Source organism: Urocitellus parryii, chromosome 2 (genome assembly GCF_045843805.1).
Source record: "Urocitellus parryii isolate mUroPar1 chromosome 2, mUroPar1.hap1, whole genome shotgun sequence".
Taxonomy (NCBI): domain Eukaryota; kingdom Metazoa; phylum Chordata; class Mammalia; order Rodentia; family Sciuridae; genus Urocitellus; species Urocitellus parryii.
The window spans coordinates 169,041,280-169,065,559 of record NC_135532.1 but is presented as its reverse complement, the minus strand read 5'-3'; the positions used below and the strand labels follow the sequence as shown (position 1 = coordinate 169,065,559).

At 39.6% G+C, this 24,280-nt stretch overlaps 2 pseudogenes; both read right to left on the bottom strand.

Annotated features, from left to right (window-relative positions):
* Positions 1-5,181: 5,181 nt before the first annotated feature.
* LOC113187424 (interleukin-1 receptor-associated kinase 1 pseudogene) lies at positions 5,182-7,461 on the bottom strand (annotated as a pseudogene).
* A 2,474-nt stretch (positions 7,462-9,935) lies between these two features.
* LOC113187417 (proteasome subunit beta type-3-like) lies at positions 9,936-24,255 on the bottom strand (annotated as a pseudogene).
* Between the last annotated feature and the right edge of the window lie 25 nt (positions 24,256-24,280).

The window sequence follows — 24,280 nt, the reverse complement described above, 5'->3', positions numbered from 1 at the left end:
ATGACAGAATAGTTAGAAATTCAATACTCACTTCTAATGCAAATTTGAGTAAGTATGATAGAATGTATTTCCTTAGTAACAATGACAACAACAACAAATTCTACATCAAAAGAATACTTATACATGATACTTAATAAAGAAACATTAAACATGCATTTCCCACACTTGTAATCTCAGCACTGGGGAGGCAGAGGCAGGAGGAACACAAGTTCAAGGTCAGCTTCAGCAATTTAGGGAGACCCTTAGCAACTTAGTGAGACTGTTTCAAAATAAAAAATAAAAAAAGGACAGGGACAAAGCTCAGTAGTCAAACACCAATGGGTTCAATTCCCAGTACAAAAACAAAACCCTCCAAAAACCAAAACAACAACAAAAGCATTACCATCAAAGTAAACAAATGACAAAAATGTCCTGCATCCTAGTAGGTATAGCAAATGCAACAATATATGAGTGAGAAACAAGTCATATAAAAAAGTGTTGTTATTCGAACAGAAAAAGGGTGTATTAAGGTCTCTAGAGGAACAGAATCAATAGGGGATTTATCAGGTTGGCTTATGCAATTAGAAGCTGGATAGTCCACAATGGCCGTCTGCAGGCTGGAGAGCTGGAAGAACCAGTCACTTCACAGTCCAAGAGACTGAAGCCCCAGAACAAGAGGGATCTACAGTGCTATTCTAGTCCAAGACTCAAGGCTTCTGGAGAATCACTGACAGAGTCTGCTTTGGAAGAGTGAGAAGCCAGAGTCCGAAATCCTCAGACAGTCACAGCAGCAATCAAGAACCCGTCGAGAAGAATCAAGCTTGCATCTGCTGATGCTTCCTTGTTCTCCCAACTTTTATTCCACCCAAGCCATCATCTTATTGGAGGGTGCTGCCCACACTTAGGGAGGGTCTCCATTTCACTTGGCTATTCCACATGCCAATCATTCTTAGATACATCCTCATTGACACACATAAACTTCTTAATCATAGGCATCTCTTAATCCAATCAAGTTGACAATTCAAATTAACTATCACAAAGAGTTTCATCTCTGAAAAATACATTGAAAAAAAGTTGTATAAAGCAGTTCAAAACATTGAAAGAATAAATGCAACCATTACTAGCCGATTTAAAACAAATAAAAATGTAACATTACATTCTAAAGGATCCAGGCTGGGGATGTGGCTCAAGTGGTAGCACGCTCGCCTAGATGCGTGCGGCCTGGGTTCGATCCTCAGTACCACATACAAACAAAGATGTTGTGTCTGCCAATAGCTAAAAAATAAATATTAAAAAAATTAAAAAATAAAGGATCCAATGCACAATAGCCTCAAAATATATGGAATAAGAACACATCTAAATGAAATGTGCAAAACTATATAAAATAAATATAAAATTGCTAAAAGGCATTAATGACCTTTAGCATAAATAGGAAAGCATGTTATGTTCTTGAAACAAATGGCTAAATGTTGGGAAAACGTCAGTCCCCCACCACCATTAGAATTCAACTTAATCCTAATCAACATCTCAACAGAAATGCTTATGAAACTTAGCAAGCTGATTCCCATAATTAAGAAATTATTTAAGAATATTTGAATATTTTTTCTCTCTTTAAATTTAAAAATTATTTTAAAAGATTATTTTACTTGGGGAGAATTTCAAAGAGCTTTATTATCCAATTAAACCTCACATGGCATGCTGCAATATCAATACATAAAGTGAGATACAGTAGAGTGTGACTTCACTGTATAAAATGAGTAAAGGGGTGAGAATATAAATTTGAGTTTAGAAACAGAAAATACTTCAACCACTGGACCATCCAGAATGCTCTGATTTCAGAAAACACTATTTCTACTTATTAGAAAACTTGACAAAATGTAAACATGTGTTCACATAGACTCAGTTTTTACACTTACAAGACCTTATTTTTCCCTATTTTTTTCTTCTCTGTGTTCTACTTTTATTTCCAATCACACCTTCTTGAGCAGAGAAAGTGATAATCTCAAGTGGTGTGTGTCCATTCTTCTGCTCTCTCTCAACAAGCTTGGATTAGTCCATTAGACTGAGAGAGAGCATATAGAGAAGTGCTCACATTCCAAACCCTGAGTTATTTTTAAAAAGTTTACAGCTAGCCAACCCTCAAACATGCAAGAGTCCAGCCAAGACAAGAGCTGTCTGTCTGGCTTGTAAATTCATGAACAATAACAACTGCTTATAATTTTAAGCACTGAGGTTGTATTAAACAGCAGTGGCTGACTGATACATACTCAGTCTTCATCATATGTACAATTTTTCTGAATTGGTTCTGCTCATTCAGTTCTTATCATGTTCCTGCAACCTGTATTTCCATATTACCATTCTGCTTAGGATTTTCTGCAAAATTTTTAGCCATGTACAGTGTGAGGCATAGTGAGTAACAGTCATCTTTTTGGTATGTCACATATCCTTCCACAGCCCTTAAATGCTTCTGGAAAGGGCTTTTTATTTCTTTTAGTAAATATCTATTTAACACCACTATATACTAAGTTGTACAGCATGATGGGCTGGGGATGTGGCTCAGCAGTAGAGTGCTTGCCTAGCAAGCACGGGGTCTCAGCACTGCAAAAAGGAACGAAAAAAAAAAGGCATGAAGCAGCATGACTGGTTAGCATCAGGCATCACGGTGCTTTAGATACTGATAACCTTGTAATAAAGAAAATAAAAATAATTTATCTGTCCTCTCCTAGAGCAAAGCCCAGAATATATATATAAATATATATGTATATATTTTTTTCTTTTCTTCTTTTTTTTTTTTTTTTTTTTTTACAAAATGAAGCTGAATGGGGCATAATGCCATCTAACAAAACATCCTAAATAGGTAATTAGGTAATATATGGAATACTTCTGTATTGGAGCCAAAAAGGCCAATTTAGCATTAGAATAGAATAGAGAATAGAAAAAAAACAAACACGAATAGAAAAACATAAATAGATGTTTCCAATAAATAGGAACAGAACAAGTAGTAATTTATGTACAAGAAATTAAATTACATTCTAACAATATGCAAAAGCAATTACAGATGGATTCAATAGCTAATTTTTAAAGTTTATATTGAAATAAAGAAAAACCCTTAGGTAAAATAAGCTGCATCGGAGTAGAGAAACTACTGCAAAAGTACTTTCTTATTTTTTTAAGGAATTTGTACTGAAAAAAAAAATTAAAAAAAAGAATTCCAACATAAAATATCATTAAGGATATGAAAAATTAATGTCTAGAAGAAAGAAAAAATAATTTTCAAAATTCCAAAACATACTCAACTTTACTAGTAATTCTTAATATGTAAATTAATTTTCAAATGAGTTAATTTTTCTCCCAAAAGAGTGGCCAAAGCTTTTAGTTACATATCAACATTTATTGAATGTGGAGGAGAGAACACCAGCATTTACTATTACTAGGGATGTAAAGTAGTTCAAGATTTGAGAGACACTTAATATCTTTTGTTTTAATATATTTCCTACCATTTTACCCAGAATGTTTACTTCTAGGAATTTTAAATGTTCTCCAACAGAAGACTGTGAAATAATCTTTCCCTCATCCATAGCTTGGAATAGTATAAATCTTATATATTTATAGTCTTTAAATGCTGTAAAATATACATAAGCTGGCCAGCTTACCCAATTGTTAGCTTACTGTTCATTGATTGTGCAAACAATTTTCAGAATTCTTCATCTTATAAAACTGAAACTCTTTACCCATTAAACAACAACTCTGCACTCCCGTCTCCTCAAAGCCCTTGGCAAACAATGCTTGTCCTTTTTGTGATTGGCTTATTTCACTTAGTATGTTCTCATGGTTCCTCTACATTGTGTGAAAATTTCCGTCCTAAGAGTGAATAATATCACCTTATATGTATATATCATATTTGTTTATCCATTCATCTGTCAATGGACACTTATGCTACGATGAACTATGGGGTCTACAAATAACTCTTTGAGACACTGTATTTCTTTTGGGTGCATGCTTAGAAGTGGAAATGGCAGGATCATGTGGTAATTTTATTTATATATATATTATATATATATATATTTTTAGTTGTCAATATACCTTTATTTTATTTATATGTGGTGCTGAGAATCGAACCCAGTGCCTCACACATGCTAGACAAGTGCTCTACCACTGAGCTACAATCCCAGCCCTGTAATTTTATTTTTAATTTGTGGGGTAGCACCATATTGTTTTCTAAAGCAGTGCACCATTTAACATTCCCACAGGTGGGCTTGGGTTGTGGCTCAGTGGTAGAGTGCTCGCCTAGCACGTGTGAGGTTTAATCCTCAGCACTACATTAAAATAAATGATTTTTTAAAAAAAATTCCAATTTCTTCACACATCTTCCCCCAACACTTGTTATTTTCTGTTTCTTTGGTAGCTACCAACTTAATGGGCATGAAGTAGTATCTCATCATATCAGACCTTGGGTAGCAGCCCCTTGGCCATGACCAGTGCCTGGGCCTGAGGCTGAGTCTTTGGCCTCTGGAGTCTGATTGGGATTAGAGCCCATCTGCAATGCCTAGGGATAGTCTGGCTAGCAGGTGGTCACATTAGGCTAGCTCATGGGTCTCAAGTAAAGACTTTGGACACAAGCTCTAGGCAGGGGGCACTGCTGGACTGGCTTGGATTTTAGGACTCTCTCTGTTCTTGCTAGTGGACTGAACCACAAGATAGCCATTCTTTCCAAATTACCAGTGGCTGGGAGGGCCCCAGGCCTCACCTATTCTGTTGTGCAGATTGGCTGCTTTTCCTCAGAGTTTTGGGGAAATCCAGAGATGGGTTAAGGGCTGCTGCAGATCTGGGCCGCTCTCCTATCTCTCAGGAGAGCCAGCTCCCACTGCACCAGCAGCCCCACTCCTGCCACCAGCCTGTTCGGCAGCTTTCTAACATGCACTGGCCCATCCCTTAGATGAAATCTTCTGTTGCCCTCAAGTGATGGACTGAAGGAAGGACTCTGAGATATCTTGCCCTATCAGTGGCTTCTAGCAGCCCTTCTGACTGGCTCTGCCTGTGCCTGCACCCCCTTGAGCTGCAGGGGCCACCACCCACTCTTCCCTGCCAGGACAGGTCCCCACCCCTGCTGTCTGCAGGCTGCTGAGAGGGTCATGTGCAATAAGAACTTCCAACCATGAGAACTTTGATTTCTGGGTCTGGGGATCTGCTCAGGTAAACAAATCAGCTCTGAAATTCATCACCCTCTTGTTCCAGGTCCAAGCCTGGGACAGAGCTTGATGACAGCAGCTGCAGGTTGTCCAGGACCCCAACCTCATACAGGGCCAGCTTCTGAGCCATTTCTGTCAGCCTGGGTTGATGATGATCTGCAGTGGCTGGGTTGATGATGATCTGCAGTGGCTCTGATGATGATGATGGAGCAGAGTTGCCCAGGGGCAATCCTTCCATGGATGTGGGCCAAAGGCCCTGGCTATTCCCTCAGCTTCACTCTCCAGCACTGTCCCCCTGAGTACAGCCAGCCTCTCTGAGGGGTGCTGGACCTGGGGGGCAGCTTGGGGTTAAGTGCCAGGAGTGCAAGGCAGCAGAGAAGTCGATACACTCTCATCAGGCTGACTGGGGCTTTTCAGGAGCTTGGGGCAGCTTGGGCTGGGGCTTCTGGCAGCATTGCCAGAGGCTGCTATGGGCCACCTCCACTCTGGGCACTGCCAGTGATAGACACATAGGAATTCTCCTGTGTGGAAGGAGGGCTAGGGTTGGCAGCTTCTGTCTCCCAAGGAGGCCATGCAACTGCTGCCAACTGCTTCTCCAGCCTCTTGTACACCTTCTGGTTATCATGGGTTGGAGGGACTCCTCTTGGCTGGGAGGTGCATCCACAGCAAACCAGCTGACCCAGGGCCAGGACCAGCTGGGACAGGCATGGCACAGGCTTGGGGTCCAGGTGCTTCTTATAAATCTGGGCAGTGATATGAGTAAGCTATGCATCTGTGGCTACACCTCCTTTGAGGGTGGTCTGGGTGCTTTTAGGGCCACTCCAACCCCCTTGGCCTTGTGTTCAACCAAGTCTTTCAGATACTTGTTCCTTGCTCCATGTGTCCTCACAGAGCTCCACGTGTCCTTACAGCCAGCCCTCTGGCCAGCCAGGGTCTCCAGCACTACCACTCCAAAGCTGAAGGTGTCAGTGTCCACAACCAGCTGACTGTCTTGATGTGCTACTAGGGCAGATAAGTCAGGGTGCCTCAAACAGTGCCTGTCCTGGCCAGGCACTGCCCTGGCCAGGGCTGGCCCCTGCAAAGTGACTGAAAGGGGCCAGGCCAAAGTCTCCCAGCTTAGGCATCAGTCTCTCATCCAGAAGGACATTAGAACTCTTGATGTCTCTGTGGATGAAGCTGTGGCTATCCTGATGTAAAAACTGAATAGCCCAGTAGGATGTCTAGTTGCTGAGGCCAGGAGAGAGGAGGGCAGGTGTCAGTTTGGAAGTGGAAACGGTCTTCTAGGGAGCCATTGGGCAGGAACTCATAGACAAGGCCTTAGAAGCTGCTCTCAGCACAGAAGCCAGTGAAGTCCACACTATTTGGGTGATCAAAGCTCCAGAGCTGCTTCATCTCAGTCAGGAAGCTCTGCTTTCCCACAGTCCACTCTAGGTCAGACTCCTTCAGCCTCTTCACGGCATACATGGTGTTCTTTATCACGGCCTGGTACACACACCCAAAGTGCCTTTCCCCATCCTGAGCTCCTGAAAGAAGTTTCAGGTGTCCTGAGAAATCTCACACAGGGGCCAGCAGAATAGGGAGGGTGGGCCCCCTGCAGTAGGGACACTGGGCTCTTTGGGCTTGGCTTGGTAGAAGAAGGGGTTGGAGATGGCAGTGGTGGCTGGACAGTAGCAGGGCTTGGAATAGGGCAGAGCTCAGGACCTGAATGAATCCGGGAGCCTGGAAAAGCTGGGGGGGCGGGGAATGTGGAAGCTGAGGACTGCAACCTTGAGGACTCCAGGCCCCGGTCTTAAAGGGTTCAGAGTTGTTGCTGGACATTGGGGTAGTGGCGCTGGTGGGGGGATGGGAGGTGGAAGGTCGGGGGATGGAAGGTGGAAGGTGCAGGGGTGGGAGGTGATAGTTGGGTGGGGAGGGTGCCAAGACGTGATGATGTCCCCCTCACGCGCAGCAGTTACAGGTGCATGAGAATGTGCGCAAGGTCGGCCACATGCACGCACCTTGTGGTTGATCCAGGGCCACAGGACGCTGGCTGTGAACTGTCAGAGCCCTCGCCCTGACACAGCTCCATCTGGTAGCCTATGATTAGTGCCACAAACTGGCACCAGTCAGTGGGTTCCAGGGCGTCCATCACTTTGTAGAAGCAGCACATGACCCAGGGCGGCAACTCATACAAGAAGTGCTGGGCCCTGAGAACCGCAGCCCTGCTCCATCCCTGACCCCTCAAAGGTCCCTGGGTGGGCAATGTTGCCGCGGACCCTGGGCCTGCGGGACTCACTGTAGTTTTAATCTGCATTTTCCTAATGATTAATGATGCTGAGCATCTTCTCACGTATTTGTTGTCCATTTGTATATCTTTTTTTGGTAAAGTACCTATTCGAGTCCTTTGTCCATTTTTTAAATTAGATTTTTATTGTTAACTTTGCAGGAGTGAACAAATACTTCTCAGAAGAGGATATACAATCAATCAACAAATATATGAAAAAATGCTCATCATCTCTAGCAATCAGAGAAATGCAAATCAAAACTACTCTAAGATTTCATCTTACTCATGTCAGAATGGCAGCTATTATGCATACAAACAACAATAAGTGTTGGAGAGAATGTGGGGAAAAAGGTACACTCATACACTGCTGGTGGGACTGCAAATTGGTACAACCAATATGGAAAGCAGTATGGAGATTCCTTGGAAATCTGGGAATGGAACTACCATTTGACCCAACTATCCCTCTCCTCGGACTATACCCAAAGGACTTAAAAACAGCATACTATAGGGATACAGCCACATCAATGTTTATGGTAGCACAATTCACAATAGCTAAACTGTGAAGCACACCTAGATGTCCTTCAGTGGATGAATGGATAAAAAAAATTTGGCATATGTACACAATGGAATTTTACTCACATTAAAAGAATAAAATCATAGCATTCATAGGTAAATGGGTGGTGCTGGAGAAGATAATACTAAGTGAAGTTAGCCAATGCCCCCAAAAAACAAATGCAGAATGTTTTCTCTGATATAAGGAAGCTGACTCACAGAGGGGTAGGGAAGAGGAGCATGGGAGGATTAGATGAATTCTAGATAGGGAGGGATAGGGAGGGGGAAGGGGATTAGCAAAGGTGGTGAAATGTAATGAACATCATTACTCAAAGTACATGTATGAAGATTCAAATTGAGTGTCAACGTACTTTATAGGGCTGGGGATGTGGCTCAAGCGGTAGTGCGCTTGCCTGGCGTGCGTGTGGCCCGGGTTCGATCCTCAGCACCACATACAATTAAAGATGTTGTGTCTGCCGAAAACTAAGAAATAAATATTAAAAAAATTCTCTCTCTCTTAAAAAAATACTTTATATATAAACAGATATGAAAAATTATGTATATATGTGTAATAAGAATTGTAATGCAAACAAAAGTACATGTATAAAGGCATGAATTGATTGAACATACTCTATATACAAAGATATGAAAAATCGTACTCTATATGTGTAATAAGAACTGTAATGTATTCCACTGTCACATATTTAAAAAAAATAAAATCAATAAAACTAAAAAAAGTTTGCAGGAGTTCTTTACATATTGGGGATATTAACATCTTATCAGATATATTGCAAATATTTTTCTCATAACTCATAGGTTATCATTTCACTCTGCTGATTTTGTCATTTGATGCACAGAAATTTTAAATTTTAATATAGTCCAACTTACCTGTTTTTACTTTGTTGCCTATGTTTTTGATGTCATATCTAAGAACTCATTGTCAAATCCAATTTCATAAACCTCTTCCCCTATGTTTTCGTCCAAGAGTTTTATAGCTTTAGCACTTACATTTAGGTATTTAACACATTGTTTTTATTTTCTTTTTAAAATTTTTCTTATTTTTTCTTTTTAGTTATACATAACAGTAGAATGTATTTTGACATATTATGCATACATGGAGTATAACTTCGCATTCTTGTAACTCCCATGATGTGGAGTTACACTGGTCACTGTAACATATCTTGAGCTAATTTTTATATATGGTAAAGGTAAAGATCCAACTTCATTGTTTTGCATGTGTATACTCAGTTTTCCCAGAACCTTTGTTCACAGAACCTTTCCCATCAAATCATCCTGGCATCCTTGCATAAACTCATTTGGCCATATCTACATGCAAAATAATGAAGTAGGATCTTTACCTTACCATCTATAAAATTCAACTCAAAGTTGAATTTTATAGATGGTAAATCTATAACCTAAATGTGTTAAAACTATAAAATTCTTAGAAGAAAACATGTACAAACACATCTGAATCTCTAGAGTTCATTATTTAATAACGAATACATATTTCAGAATAATTTAGCAGTATCTAACTTATATAAATAAATGTCTGTATACATGTAGGCACTACTACTATATATAATGAGCTTCCTTTTTGCCATTTTCCCACTATATTGCACTACAGTGTTCTTACTTAGGAAAGGGAAGTATTTCTATTTCTGCCTCCTTATCCTTTGACCTTCTCACCCAGAATAACATTCTCACTCGCTTTATATTTTGTGTTCTCAGCTTATTTAACAATTGAATCAATCATGGCCCAATATTGATTTGAAATATAAAATTTCCTCTTTTATGATGGAAAGATTTTGAATATATTTCTGAAAATGAGACACAACAATCAGTAACTACTTTAAAGAAAAGGCCCCATGGGAAGGGAAGGACGGGGGAAGGAGGTTAAAGGCCAGGTATACTCACTGACACTAGCTGGAGTCTGTAGTTCCAGTTGGAATTATTTATGTTGATAAACAGTTCTGGCCATCCTGGTCATTATGTCCAACAGGGTCATTCTGAACATCAGGCTTTCTGAAATCTGAGGCAAGCAGCCTAAATGAGAAAGGGGATACTAATGAGGTCATTCTGTCACTGGAAAGCAATGGTAAAGTACCTAATCAAGTCCTTTGTCCATGTTTTAATTGGTCTGTGTTTTCTCTATGACCTCAGGCAAGGGAGATCTCCATTGCTTCATATTTTATCAGCAGAGAAATACTCCAGATGTATTTGTCCAAAATCATTATATGTGAATTATCTTTATGGCTCAGAGTTAGGGTGGGTGTTTCTTTAATGAGATTGTTAAAATATAACCTAATAATGAAAAGAGGAAAAGTGAGATGAGAACCAGTGACCATGGATTTCTCATCAGAAACAAAGGCAAATGGTGGAACAGAATCTTTAAAGTACTGAAGAAAGAGAGCTGTCAACTCAGAATTTTATATCCGGGGACAATATCTTTCAAGAATGAAGGTAAAAACAGGTGTGGTAGTGTACACCTGTAATCTCATCAACTTTGGAGGCAGGTGGCCCTTAAGTTCAAGGCCAGCCTCAGCAATTTAACAAGACCCCATGCCAAAATAAGAATGTGTTGGGGATGTAGCTCAGTAGTAAAAAAGGAAGAAGGTACAATGAAGACATTCTCAGAACTGTAAGAATTCATGGTCAGTAGTTCTATACCATAGAATATTAAAGGAAGTTCTTCAGGCTAAACAATATTACATAAGAGAGACAATTAGACAATTAGAACTTCAAGAACTTCAGATATGGTAAATATCTGGTGAAATAAATTTGTTTTCCTAGTTTATTTGAAATGTCTATGAGTACTGAACGCAAAAATTATCACATTATCTAGTGGTTTAGTTCACCTTTAATTTTGAAGTAGTTACAGATTCATGGAATCTGTAAAAAAAAAAAAAAAAAAAAAAGCATGGGGAAGTCCTGTATCCTCTTCACCCAGCCTCTTCCAATGGTAACATTTGTATAACTGTGCACACTGTCAAAACCAGGAAAATGAGGTTCACTGAGATCCTATCTATAAATCACAAAGTCTGATGCAATGTAATATTCAATGGACGGAATCTACTAATGCTTAGAAAAGTAATTCAAAGTATGTAACCTTTCCATGACACTCAGAGGAAGTGGAATCTATTTCACAATCTCACTGATCCTGGCCTAGAGAGCTTTATAGGACCTGACAGCCTTGTTCTCTGACCAGGACAAGATTAACCCTTGTCTTGAGTCTCTTCAGTAAGTTCCATATCTGAAACTTTAATCAGTATATAAACCACTTATAAATCTTGCTAAATTATAGATTCTGAGGGTTGGGGGGGGGCTTGAGAGTCTGTATTCTTAACAAGTTCCCAGGGGATGCTGATATTACTGATTGGCAGATAAAGACTTAGAGTAGTGAGGCTTTAAAAGGATGCTCTTGGTATGCCCCTACCCACTGCACATGGAGTCTGTTGGATAAATGCGTTATGACCTAGAATACTTGCCACTTCTAAATAGTTCTCATTCAGACAGGGGTGAGGATGAGGGGAAGGGCTGAGGACAGCTTTTCACCCATTGCCATGTTTTTGTATTCCAAGAATTCAAAATCTGAATCTTGACTTCCAGGAAGATACATTTGTCAGGTTGGGCAGGGCAAACATATTTTACTTAATAGTTGACTAGCTTAATTTACAACTTGCAAATAGATATAGAGTATGTGGACCTCCCTTTGTATTGACTTGGCCTTGTAAATATTAGGCACTTACAGAACTCTCCCCTTGTCTCTTAGCTTCTATGCTCTGGCCACCCTGGGCTTCTTGCATTCTTTGAACAAATCATGACCTTCCTCTTTTCAGTTATTTGCATATCTTCTTCCCCACATTCTTTTCCACTTAATACTTGGCCAACTCCTACTCATCTGTCATTTCTCAGTTTAAACAACAACCACTTATAGAAGTTATCCTTCTGCTTTTCCCTAACCACTGTACATTGTTTACTTAGCTCTTTCTTAGCCCTGAGTACTTTTCCTTTTATAGGCAAGTACTTTTTTTTAACCTGTTTATAGATCCTCCTGGACTATAATGGGATAATGTCCCAATGAACGCATTGTAAATTGAAAATATCCTAAATTGAAAACACGTAGACTACACCTAGCCTACCAAACGTCATGGCTCAGCAGCACAGAACACTTTAAACAATGAGTTATTTCCTCTTGTGATTGTGTGGCTGACTAGGAGCTGTGGCTGGCTGCCCTTCCCAGTGTCACAACCGGGTATGATACCAAGTAGCACTAGCTGGGGAAATTCCAAGTACAGTTTCCACTGACTGCATATCATTTTTCAACCATTTTAAAGTTGAACCATCTTCATTGTCCTTTTTTTTTTTTTTCACTTTTGAAAACAATTGGCTATGAGAAGGAGATGTGTCAGTGGAAAGGGAGTATAGATTATTTTCACTTTTGCTTGGGAAGAGTTAACAACAGAGGGAGACAGAAGGAAAAGGGGAGGGAGAGTGGGAGAGGTAAGTGCTAGAAAAGTTTGGATGACCTTGGGCAGCAAATCTCAAAATGTGTTCCCTAGGCCCTGTGGATACCTGAGAACTTTCTTGGGGTTTCTGAGGTCAGTTATTTTCATAATAACAATAAGAGATTATTTACTTTTTAACTTTCATTCTACCACAAATGAATTGCAGAACACATTTAGAAGAGCTTTTTATAACTCAGAAAATAAATATTTTGTCAATGACTGGTATGTGATATTATAAAATCATACATAAAAAATTCAAAGTTCAACAGAGATCAATGTCTTTTAATTCAACAGTAGGAAAAGGCTATTGATATAATTCCAAATTTCACATTGAAACTAATCTTTAAAAAACAATCACCTTTGCTGTATGTATACACATGGGTGTATATAACCAATGTGATCCTGCAATCTGTACACGTGGAAAAATGAGAAATCGTACCCTATTTGAATCAAATGTATGATATGTCAAGATCATTGTATTGTCTTGAGCAACTAATAAAAAAAAAATCACTTGCTGAGTTTGAGTTGTGGTTTCAAAGATTATCCACAACTTTTGCAAAGGCTATGGAATTCTTTCTTTTCTAACACTATATCTGCAGAAGGTCAGGTTTCCTTCTATGCTTCAAAAACAAAACCAAACCCCAACCTGCACCCTCCAAAAAAAAAAAAAATCACAACAGATGAATGCAAAAGCAGAAGAGAATTCTGCTGTCTTCTATAAACCAAAGTTGCTATAATGTAAAACAATGCCTTCACCTCTCTATGTGTGGTGTGGGTGTAAAAAACATAGCTTGTATGTAATGCATTTTGTCGCAGTCTGGCTGGGCACAAATAACCGAGCCACCAAAAAGCCTTGTAGGTTCAAATGGCAACTCTTTATTCCCGAACTCTCACGGGGCACTCTACACACACTTCCAGGGAACACACTCCCTCCACCAGGCTCCGCGTGCCAATTCTCCGGGAACCCCTGGAGAACTCAAGGGGAACTCCAAAGTAGCGGGCTCAGCAGGATCCACCCTAATCCCAGCAGGATCTGTCCTAATACCGGAGCTGCCCTAATCCCGGAGCAGGGTCACCTTTTAACCATTCCCTCTAGCAAAATGCCAGGTGTCATTCGGACTAAACTGTGGCTCTCAACAGCATTTGTGATGCTTTTTTTTGTTTTAATTTCTCTATTTTGGTTTTGATAGTGGTAAATATCTGAAGATATAACCTACTGAAAGGCTTTGCGGTCCTTAATAATTTTTAGGAATGGAAGAGCTTCAGAGACCCCAAAGTTTGAAAAGTAGGGGATGGGCCAGGGCCTGTCATTAATTGAAAAGAAATCAAGCCTAATGAAGCACCTGTTTTTCAATACAATCCTCAGAGCATATGTAGTAGTAAAATGACTCAGTTACAATGACAACTTTAGAATTATTGAATGTCCCAGATATTCAGCTGCTTCACATGCATGATTTGTTTGGTCCTTGACAATCATATGGAATAAAACACAATTTTTATCAACATTTTATAGATGAAGAAATTTAAGTTCTTTCTTTTTTTCTTGGTACCAGGGATTGAACTCAGGGGCACTCTACCACTGAGCCACATCTCCAGCCCTTTTTGTATTTTATTTACAGACAGGATCTCACTGAGTTGCTTAGGGCCTTGCTAATTTGCTGAGGTTGGATTTGAACTTGCAATCTTCCTGTCATAGCCTCCAGAGTTGCTGGGATTACAGTCCTGTGCCACTCGCCAGGACTTTAATTCTTAAAGTTTTCAACAGTGGAGGAGTGGAATAGGAAATGAATCAGGTCTTACTGCCTCCTGAAAACACAAGTAAATGCCTGCCACTTCCCAGGAAGAGCTTTGAGAGTATGCAGCTCAAACTAGCACATGAAACAAAAGGCCCCAGCTCAAGCTGGACTTGAGCATTTTCCCCATCAAGGTGCTGGGTGCAACCAGCCAGAAATGCCAGCAGGAAGCCTCATTTACTCAAATGGTTACTGCCTGCCCCCCCCCCCCACAAGTGGATGGTCCTCCAAGTCTGATAAATCTGCAAAGAACAAAACACACACTGACAGTTGCCACGATGGCCAGACTAGCACAGACTAGGAATTTTGGGGAACGCTGTACAGTAGCTGTGGTAACAGCAGTCTCTCATTCATTCCCCAATTTTCACCCCATGATCAGACCTGTGCTTCTTTGGTCCTCAGCCTACCACCCCACCCCATCTCTTTTAACTCCCTTCAAAGTGAGTGGAGCTGATTTGCATCCTTTAATCTTGTTTCTTGGACTTTGGAATCCGGTTAGACCACTTAAGCCCCACCTTCTGGCTTCCTCCCCTCATTCCACCTCCCTGCTTACTTGACACAAATCCCCCTCCAGAACTCATTTTCAGACCTGCTTGGTGTGCCTCTCTTTAGAAATGCATGTTCTTTAGTGTGCCCTCATGGTGAGAGACCATTGAAATGTAATTTTTGACATACTCAGAGTGCTCCAGCAACACCACTCAGACACACCTGATGTCCCTCCCTTCCTCTATCCATTTTGACCTCCCTCCCTTCATTTATTCATTTAATAAAGTATGTTTAGAGTCTAGAGCAACTGTGGCTGAGAATAACAATCAATATTCTTTTTGTATTTATGCTTCCTGCCGCAGTCTGGCTGGGCACAATTCAGGAGCCACTTGTCAAAAACTTTATTTTTAGAACCACACATGCCAAACCACACAGCTCCTCAGGAAAAACCTTCAGAGCCCAACTGCCACCACAGGCTTCCCACAAGCCTCTCAACCTCCCCCACTCCTTCTGCTCTTGAGGCCAATTGGCTGGGTTGCGTGGGCGGAGCCAAAAAAAGTCCCCCAATGAGCAGCTCCGTGGTCTGAAAGGGTGGGGAAACAGCCCAATGAGCATAACTGCAGAGGAGCCAATCAGTTGGCAGCTAGAAGTTTGCTGGGGCTGCTGTGAGCCAATCATCAGCTGGCAGCTGGAAGTTTGCTGGCAGCTGGAAGTGTGCTGGGGCCCCTTCATCTGTGGCTCTCAACATCCTACCTTGGACCACTCTTCAATCTAGCTCCTGTGTTCTTTTTTTTTTAAGCATTTATTTATTTATTTTTATTATTGATTTTTAAAAAATGACAGCAGAAATGCATTGAAATTCTTATTACATATATATACCACAATTTTTTCATATCTCTGTATACAAAGTATGTTGACACCCTGCTCCCTCCCTATCCCTCCCTATCTAGAATTCATCTAATCCTCCCATGCTCCCCCTCCCTACCCCACTATGAGTCAGCCTCCTTAAATCAAAGAAAACATTCTGCATTTGTTCTTTTGGGATTGGCTAACTTCACTTAGCATTATCTTCTCCAATGCCATCCATTTACCTGCAAATGGTATGATTTTATTCTATTTTATTGCTGAGTAAAATTCCACTGTGTATATATGCCACTTTTTTTTTTTTTATCCATTCATCCACTGAAGGACATCTAGGTTGGCTCCACAGTTTAGCTATTGTGAATTGTGCTGCTATAAACATTGATGTGGCTGTGTTCTTTCAATACAATCTTGTCTTCACTTTTACACCTGTGTTGTTTAGAGTCTTAGGTGTATCTCTGGAAGACAGCAATCTAATCAGAAAATTCTAATATGGATTTAATCCATCATCGTTTGATAGGATAATAGTGTTATATTTAGATTTATTTCTACCTCCTTAATTTGTACCATCTTTCTCTCTGTATGTGTTCATTTTAGCTTTTCCAGTCTTCTCTTGGAATGGTTGTACTTTATTTTCTCTCTCCTGCACAATAGTGTATACGTTATATGCAAGTGTTAAAGTTACTTTTTTTTAAAGCATACATACTCGAGTTTGTCGTTTGTTTGTTTCTTTATTTATTTATCATGGTACTGGGGGTTGAACCCAGGGGCATTTTACCACTGAGCTACATCTTCAGCCTTTTAACATTTTTAAATTTTTGTGACAGGGTCTTGTTAAATTGCCTAGGCTGGCCTCAAACTTGTAACCCTCTTGCTTCAGGCTCACAAGTCCCTAGGATTATAGGTAGGTGCTACCATACCCAGCTTTGGTTTTTAAAATTAAAAACTCAGTTTCTTTATAATTCTACCAAACCATAAAATGTTCTTTGGATTTTTGACAATGAATTCTTGTTAAAATTCAGTCTTTCATGCTATTTTTTGCAAATTATTTTAGATCAAAATTGCTTTTATGTTCCTAAAAGTAGTTATTATTATTGTCATAAATATTTATTTAGATTTACTTATATTTTTATCAAGTTCTGTGCCATCATCTCTTCTTTCACCCCCCTTTATCTTTTGGGCACTATTTTATTATTAATGACATAGATTCTTAAATAGTTCTTTTAGAGTTGGTCTTTTAAAAAAAATAATTTTTAATTTGTCAATGGACACACAATATCTTCATTTATTTTTATGTGTTGCTGAGGATTGAACCCAGTGCCTCACACATGTGCTAGGCAAGCACTCTACCCCAGCCCCTAGAGTTGGTCTCTTTATTATAAATATTCTCAAACTTTCTTTGCCTAAAATTATGTTTATTACATTGCCATTCTTGCTAATGGGTCAGGTGAGTATAGAATTCACTTATGTTAGAAGTCTGCTAACAGTTGAACTTTTATTCCTTTGTAGGTAATCTTTCTTTACATTTCAGTTGTTTTTAAAATTTGTATGCTTTCCAGTCTTCCAAAAATGTCCAGGTAATGATTGTCTTTATTTATTTTCTCTGTGTTTCATTTTAAGTCTTCATTCTAAATGCTGTTGAATTTCTTCAAGTATGGACATTTCCCCTCTCCTCCTCCTCTCTCTCCCCCCCCCTCTTCCCCTCCCCTTCTCCCTCCTTTTTAATGAAAGAAAGGCTATTTTATTTTTTTTAAAAAAAGGAAAGAAAGAAAAAGCAAAACCAGATTCTGTGAACAGGGTGAGTCCTTCAGCCTTCAGTGTCCTGGTGGTGATCTTGTCCTTCTCAATGATGTGGACGATGACTCCCATGCCTGACACTGCCTCTGGGGTCCACAGTGTTCAGCATGGCTTGGAAGGTGGTTTCAGTCAGGTGTTCTGGAGGCTGGGGCTGTAGCTCAGTTGTAAAGCGCTTGCCTAGCATGTGTGAGGCACTTGGTTTGATTCTCAGCACCACATATAAACAAATAAAATAAAGGTCCATTGGCAATTAAAAATATTTTTCAAAAAAGCAAAAAAACCAGAACAAACAAACAAACAAAAGCAAATGTTTTGGAGCCTTGTTGGGCTCCCAGACCCGTACATTTGTTCAGCACAGGTGCCACTAACTACAAACTCGTAGGTCACCATGGATCCTTTACCATCGGGCAGCCAATGAGGTCTAGAGAGCAAATGAAGGACTTAAAGGTCTTCAGGTACAACCCAGCAATAACAGGCACTGTGTAGTAGGGCCCAAACTGTTTCTCATAGAAGAAGTTGGCGATCATGCGTATGAGGGTATAAGGCTTAATCTGCTGACTTTTCTTCAACTCATACAGGTCAGCCAGAACTTGAGGTGCTGGGCAACTGTCTAGATGTCTGTGGTGAGCTTCACCAGGCCAATGTACAGCTGGTCACCCACAGAAGAGATCTATTTGAAGTCCGTGGTCACCATCTGCACCTGGATTCTGAAGTGCCTGTCTGCAGCATGGACGCACAGTTCTTCCCATTCAGAGCGATGACAACCCCTCTGTTATAGGACATAATAGACTTGATTGCTGTGTACTAGGACCCCTGAGCACAGCTGAAGTGCCAGTTCAATTATAGACATTTCTAAGCCATGTTTTTCTTGAATGTTGTGATTTTTTTCATTCTAATGACTTCTGGGATTTACATTAAATTTATATCATTCTTATTCTATTCTTCATATTTCTCAACTGCTATCATCTCCGTAACTTTCTGAGTTTCAACTTGTTTAGCTATAGTGCAGAGTCTGGTATGTACATTTTATCATTTTGGCTGATGCTTTTATTTTTTAGTCTTTAATTATTTTCTCTCTGTAATTCTTTGCCTACCCGTCCTTGCCAAGGTGTTCCTCAAGTTGAAATTTTTATTTTTTTTTAGTTTTTAAATTTGTTTTTAGGATTACATGACAGTATAGTGTATTTTGACATGTACAGAATGGAGTATAACTTATTCTCATTAGGATCCTATTCTTAAGGGATGTGGAGTACATGATATGGAGTTTCACTGTCGTGTATTCATATATGAACATGGGAAAGTTATGTCTGATTCATTATAGTTTTAATTTGCATTTCTCTAATTGCTAGAGATGTTGAACATTCAAACTGACTGAAATCTTACTCATTCATAGATATATTCATTCTTATTGAATGTTGATGCAATTATTTATGGAGTAATAAATACTATTCTGGGGCTGAAGGGGGCAGTCAATTATGACTATAATGGACTTGACTCTGACTTCAAGCTATAATGACATCAGTTTTGACATCAGCTATGAAAATGACAACAGACCAGGCCAAGGTCTGTTTGGACTAGGAAGGGGACTCTGACTCAGGCCCTTCCTGCTCCTGTCAGCTAGCCCAGAGGATACAAGTCTTACATTAATCTACAAGATCTAGAAACAAAGACCAGAGATCATGCTCTGCATCCTACAAAAAAAGAAGAAGGAGGAGGAGGAGGAGGAGAAGATTCACCATGTGCCAAGAGTGAGAAATAAACTCAGAGAAAAGTAGAATGTGAAGCTATGGATAATATTAAAGAAAAGATGTAGGCATTAAAGACTCAATCCAGGAAAAGGGATGATGTTGTGTTCCAGAGTAAACACAGTACAGAGAAATATCACACCATATTTCAACATCTCTCTTAAAATCTCTATTTCCTCTCAGTTTCTCCCTCTCTTTTTTAGTGTCTCTTGGTTTTCGTGCCCATCAACTTGTTTCACCTGTCAACCTGTTATATTCCTCTTTACCTGTCTTCTCCATCCTCTTTCCTTCTCTTCTCTATTTGTCCTTTATCTCCCTTCCTCTCTCTGAAGCTCTTTCAAAACTCATATTTTAAATTTATCACTCTCATAGTGACCCACTATATTCTCAATGTCTCTCTTTTCTTTATTTTTGGTGCTAGGGTGGAACCTATGGCATCACCCATGTGAGGCAAGCACTCTACCACCAAGCTCCACGCCAAACCCCTCAATCTCTATCTCTCTCTCTGTCTCTCTCACTCAGTCTTTCTCTCTGCACCCACCCTCCCCATCTTAGATAATGTCTCAGTCTCTCAAATCTCTTATTCTCAACATTTTTATCAAAATATACATCTATCTCTGTTGACTTAGGTTAGTCTTATCTCTTTTTCATGGCCTCTTTTACTCATTGTGCTTATACGATTTCTTTTCTGTCACACACTTGCTCCCTCTCTTTCTTGGAACTTCTGTTTCTTTTTGAGTTTTTCTTTTGATATCTCAATTTTGTCAAATCCCTTAATCTTTCTCAGTTTTTCTCTAGAAGATTTTTTTCAAAATAGATTCATTGAACTCTTATTTAATCTCTTCCTTTTTATGTTTCACAAAAAATACAAAAGTTATAAAAGCATGATCAGAAATATTGATGTATCAACACAGAACCTCAAAACCAAAGCTTATCAAGTACCATAAACTAAACTAAAAACAAACATCCTGATTCAAGCCAGCTTCTCTGTCCTGGATGACTACAGACCTAACAGCTTTTCACTGGGCTTCCTGCACTTTCTTGGCTGCTCCTGCTCTGGCTCACCCACAACCATCAATATACACTCCATTCCTCCAGAGTTTGCGATTGAAATGTCAATCATTAAAAGATGAATAAAATGACTTTTCATATCACTCTTTCAAGCTTGGTTCCTTGAATCTAGTACACTTGAATTCTCCCAAGAATATAGAAAGAGGGTGTCAGTCCATTATTATAACAAAATACCTCAGCCAGCCATGGAGGTGCATGTCTGTAATCCCATCTATTCAGGGGACTAAGGCTGAAGGATCGCAAGTTAGAGGTCACACTGGGAAACTTGGTGAGACCCTGTCTCAGAACAAAAATAAATGGGCTGAGGATGTAATTCAGTGGTAGAGCACTCCTGGATTTTATCTCCAGTGACAAAATAAATTTGGGAAGAAAGAAAGGAAGGAAGGAAGAAAGGAAGAAAGAAGAGAAAAGCAAGCAGAAAAAAACCCTATAGACCTGATCATTTAAATATTTAAATAAATAGAAGTTTCTTTTTTTAAATTTGTTTTAATTAGTTTACACATGACAGTACAATGATCTTGACATATCATACATTTGAATCAGATGGGAAAATAAAAGTTTCTTTGGCTCATGGTCATAATTTGTTGCCAGGAGATCTAACCTAAAACAACAACAATAATCAAACAACAACTAAAAAACCAAAGGCTAACTGAAATTCACTAAACAGAAAAAAAGGAATCATTAAAAGAAAATCTTGGAACATCAAGCAAGAAGACAGACCATAGAAAGACAAAATATGAGTAAATACAGTAGACTTTCCTACTCATCTTTTTCTAAAAGTTTTCTACATTGATAATTGGAACAAAAAATCTAACACTCTTCATGTTATGGCTCTCCATGAATACAGATAAAATTCTCAAAATAGTTACATATGGCCCAATTTGCCTTTTTTTGTTTTGTTTACAACAGCTTGAAAGTAACATGCATCAATAAAGGCCATATTTCAACTTTTGAATTTTGAACTTATCTGGGGCCTGCAATTTTGGTAAGATACTCTTTTGCAATGTGATGCTGGACAGCTTTAGTGAGCTTTGGCTTCCAGTCAGTGATGCAGTCACCAGGCAGAAGCAATTAACGTCCTATAGTGTGTCGCTTGAGCTATAATGGTGGGTAGATTAGGTGCATTAGATGTGTTTTTGACTTATTTTCAACTTAAAATGGGTTTATCAGAACACCCCCTCCCAATCATAAGTCAAGGAGCATCTGTAAGCTATTTCTACTTCTTTGAGTCATTGTGGAGAAATGGGTCTTTCTTCAGGGTCCCCTATAGATTTAAGCCACTGATGAAAACTTTTTCACTAAGGTCACCTGAATTCAAGTCAGCCTCATCCCTGGGCTATACCAGTGGTTCTCAATTCCAGAAGCATGTTAGAAAACCTGGGGAGTTTTTAAGACATACCAGCACCTGGGCTTTAACCCAGACGAATTAAGCCAGAATTGTTAGGAGTAGAATATTTTAAAAGCTCTTTAGGGGATCCTAATATTTAGCCACTGGACCTCTTTCAGTAGAGAAACAATGGACTTTAAACACAAAATCCTCTTAACGAGCATCTCCTTTATTCTGAGCACCATTCTCACTGCATTTATTTTCTAGCTTTCTTTTTTTGCCCTTTGTGAATCAGTGCCACTCATATAAGCCATTTATTCAAAGTTGATAAATAATTGTTTTAGTCAATTCATAAATATAGTTTATGTGAATTTTTATTTTTCCATATAACCTCTGAAATTTCAATGGAAAAGTCACTCAATTATTCATGCAAACTTTCTAAGAGGTGAAAGTCCACACAGACAAAGGAAAGGATGAAAATTAAAGGCAACCCTCTACTTCTCCCATCTTCCCAGCTATATGTATTGAAAACTATATTAGAACACTTAAATATCATTTTCTCTGAATAGGACTTACTATATGCCATCCCTGTTCTAAGCACTTTATATACATTGACTCATTCAGTCCTCACAAGAACCAAACAGGTTGTTATTATAATTACTCCCATCATATAGATCAGAAAGCAGGCATAAAGGGGCTAAGAAAGTTGTCCCAAATCACACAGTTAAGTCTTTAAACCCTAGATTGTCTGGCTCCTGAGCTGCACTGCTAATCTCTACCACGACTATATTGTAAGTTAGGATTCCTTTGATATTTTTATCGAAGAATTTTTTTTTCTTCTATAGCATTCATTTCAAACAGCACTCATTATCAAAGAAATTTTTATTTCTTTGATAGCACTTTATTTCTCCCTGAACACATCACAATTTAAAATTATTAATTTATTTGTTCATTGTCTGTCTCCTTCTTTACTCTTTCATTCTGAGATCGGAAAGCATTTCACACCAGTTCATTGCCACATACTCAGTGCCTAGCATACAGTGAAGTGGCACCGCCTTTCTCCACAGAAAAGGCTTAACTGGGCTTCTCCAGAAATCTTCACCATGGCTGATTTTAGGACTGTCAGCAAAAGAGTCTCTGCAAGAGTTCAATGTAGATAAACTTCCTATTTTTGTGTTGCCCTGTTTTACTTGGCCACTGGCCGGGAAGATACCAGCACTCCAGACGCTGGACACCCCCTTACTAGTTTTTCACAAACAGGTATCCAGTATAGTAGTTTGTAGAAATAAGCAAGCAAGGCCTCTGGCCTTGAGCTGGGGCTTCACAGAGATGTCTACATTTCTAAAATAGGAGAAGTTGCCAATTGGGCTCCATGGTAACAGCTGGCAAGGGGAGGAAAGAAAGGGGAGAAGAAGCTCCCCCCTTCTCAGGTGTTGTCCTTGAGTGGCTAACTTGCCCAGAAGAGTGAAAGAAAAAAAACTGCTTTTATGTGAACTTCTGCAGACTGTGAACTTCTGAACCCCTCCCCTTACATGCTGGCTATAAAACTCTGAAACTACCTGAACTTGGGGTTCAGAGGATTGATTGATCACAGCAAAAGCTGTGCCCTCTGAACCTGGCTGCAGCCAAATAAAACTGTTTCCTGCTATGTTTGGTGCCTTGCCTTGGCTGTCCCTACTACAATAGTAGATGATGCTCATTAGTAGTTGGGTGAAATGAAGGCAGGACTAAAGCGTTTCTTTCATGGAGTAATGTTTCCACCTTGCGGAATTTTCATATATTGCAATTTTTTTAAAAAACAAGGTAGGTTTTCCTATGATAGCTGAAGGTCTGGTGTGCTATTTCTCAAACATATTAGAGTCTTTTTTCTTCTTCTTAATTGGACTAGCCCTTTTGAGGTTTTTTAGCACTCTGGAAGAGCCCAGGCTTTTTAGAGCAGGACTGTGATCTCCTAGGTTTGCTTGGTGAAGTGAACTATGCAACTAGGTAATTAGAGGGCATCACTTCGCGTTCAGAACTCATTTGCTTCCACCTTGTTATAGAACAGAGCACAGATTCCTTAATAGGCTCTTGGCTCAGAAAGGTCCCTCAAGTACATTTACCGCCCCATCCTTGCAGCGTTCACACGGCTATCAAAGGGGTCTGTAGTCCAGCAATCCCCAATTCCGGATCCCATATTCCTCACTGTATGAAGGCTAAAATAGAAATTGTATACAGACTTAGTCTCTGTCCTCCTGTCATACATAGGAAGAAAGCGCAAATTACGTTCCATTAGAAATCCTAGGTTTTCTTGAATAATGTTTTGTGTAATGTTCAAAAGAGAACCGATATGTTAAGAGCTACTTCCCTAACCTGTTACGGCAATTCATTTTATGAAGTTAGCATAGCCGTTTTTATTCAAACTAAAAATGGAAAAGAGAACGATATTTTTAGGCCAGTCTGACTACATTATACATGTAGATTCTGGTGTTATCCTCCTTTACTTTTACTTCCACCCTGATTCTGTCACATTGATCACGAAGGAGACTGGAAGCCGGAAGTCTCTGATTACAACGCAAGCCGCTCCTTCTCCCTTGACTCTATGGTTTTCGGATTACTCTCTCCACCGAAAACTCTATGGTTCCGGGATGGGTTGGGAGGCCTGAGTTTGAAGACGGTGGCGGGAAGATGATAGTTATATCTGTCATCAGGCCGGAGTTCTCCCCTACGGTA